We start from the raw sequence: 2354 nt of genomic DNA, 5'->3' as shown, positions 1-2354 counted from the left end.
TTTGAATTTAGCTTGGCAATCTTCTCGCCTGGTTCCAGGTTCGATTCTACATCACGGCACTCTGGCGCATGCCTTTCCACATTAACCTAGTTTCATGAATGAAAATGGTTAGACATAACCCATCACAGTCTATTTATTCTTTCGTGATAGCCCTAATTTCCCCTTTAGTTTGACCTCACCACCTGAGCGTGCACAAATGTTCATGAGGGTTGCCCTTCCCCTGATGACTGAGCCATAAGCGACTTTCTCACTGTCTCTCTTTCTTCTTATATGTATGTATGTATGTTCTTCCAACAAAGATACAAGGTCCCATCCCTGGGATGTAGATAACACTGACAAATTAACATTTGGAACTTGAGAAAAGTATTGCATATTTTTACTGTTTCACTCACAGATTGAACTTGTAATGTACGAATTAGTCGGTCGATTTCTCTTTCTGAAAATCCAAGTTTATCCAGATTCTCCTTTAAGCATTTACTAACAAATCCTAGTGCCCCAATTATTATCGGTATGAATATGAATTCATAGTCTGGATATAGAAGCTGGAGGTTTCGATGCAGTTGTCCATGGATATCCTCTTTTACTTTGATTTTCAAAGAGATATTTATATCTGCAAGGCAGCTGATCTCTTGCCCCTCTGTCCCAAACAGCGATATCCAGCATGTTATGTTTACATTTGACAGAATGTTTTGTTGGCAATATTCCACCAGTGTTCCTTGAGTTGGTGTTTATGAATGTATTCCATAAGAGAGGGATTTTCTAAGTTTATTTCAAGACAGTCTTTCTTGCGGATGGTAATGTAATCTGTTTTAGAGACAGCATCGTGCCGCATAGGGAGGTAGAACCATGTGGGCATTTTAGGACAGCTGCTAATCACGTGTGTAATGTCTTCCACAGGAACATAACATAGCTTATACATGCGGTTGCACTTGGGATTAAAAGAACATCACTGTCTTTCTTGTTCACCAGGTGCTTTGTGGCAATCTCCTATACCTGGATTGCAAACGCATGGCCTTCAAAGTGTGATGTGATGTAGTGGTCTTGTGTCCAAGAGAGGCTGCGATTCGTGTCAATTCTACTGTCTTCTTCAAGCTTCCGGGCAACATACCCATGCATAGTCTTTTTTTTTGTATACTGAGTGCTTTCCATCGAGATCTTCTCTGAGGTAAGAGAGCCCAGCTGTTTGGGGGCTGTATAGGAGATCATCAGGAAAAGAGAGCTTCATAAGAAGCTCACTGCTAACTCGTACAATGTTGCTCACTTCACTTTTCAGCACTGCATTTATATATTTATTTTGTATGTATGTATGTATGTATGTATGTATGTATGTATGTATGTATGTATGTATGTATGTATGTATGTATGTATGTATCTATCTATCAGTGGAGGCGCAATGGCCCAGTGGTTAGGGCAGCGAACTCACGGTCGTAGGATCCCGGTTCGGATTCCCAGACCGGGCGTCGTGAGTGTTTTTTGAGCGAAAACACCTAAAGCTCCACAAGGCTCCAGCAGGGGATAGTGGCGAACCCTGCCGTATTCTTTCATCACAACATTCTCTCGCCCTTTCTTCCTGTTTCTGTTGTACCTGTATTTCAAAGGGCCAGTCTTGTCACACTCTGTGTCACGCTGAATCTCCCCTCGAGAACTACGTTAAGGATACACGTGTCTGTGGATTGCTCAGCCACTTGCACGTTAATTGCACGAGCAGGTTGTTCCGTTGATCGTATCAACTGGACCCAACGTCGTCACAACCGACGAGTGCCGAGGTATCTATCTATCTATCTATCTATCTATCTATCTATCTATCTATCTATCTATCTATCTATCTATCTATCTATCTATCTATCTATCAGTCTGTCTGTCTGTCTGTCTGTCTGTCTGTCTGTTTACTTAATAATATAATCAATGTACTGACTGTACTGATTTCCGGCAACTTATGTTTGAGAACTGTTTGATGAGGGTGTCTGTTTAATGTCGTAGAATGGCTATATCAATTGAGTTTTTGTTTTTATTTTAACAAAGGTTGTTATGTTACATAGCTGTTGTTTATATTTCTAATTGTTCTGTATTCAACAGTTAGTTTCGTAGTTTATAAAGTATGTAAATATCTGTCAGTTTTCTGCTTTTCTCAGCTTTATTTATTTATTCGAAGTTTCCTGGCTTATTTAATTGTTGCTTCTTTTGATTTCCGTTGTGTGCGGTCTTGGTGTATTGTGTTTGAGGTTGTCTCATTATTTTGAGGTTGTTGACCGTTGATTGTGTATACATAGAGTCGCATATTTTTATGCTGTCTTCGTGGAATATTTTTTTTAATACGCGCAGGAGTAGCTGTGTTGAGAGAAGTTTCCTTTCCA

This window comes from Octopus sinensis, linkage group LG5 (assembly GCF_006345805.1).
Source record: "Octopus sinensis linkage group LG5, ASM634580v1, whole genome shotgun sequence".
NCBI lineage: Eukaryota > Metazoa > Mollusca > Cephalopoda > Octopoda > Octopodidae > Octopus > Octopus sinensis.
This window is presented reverse-complemented; position numbering follows the sequence as displayed.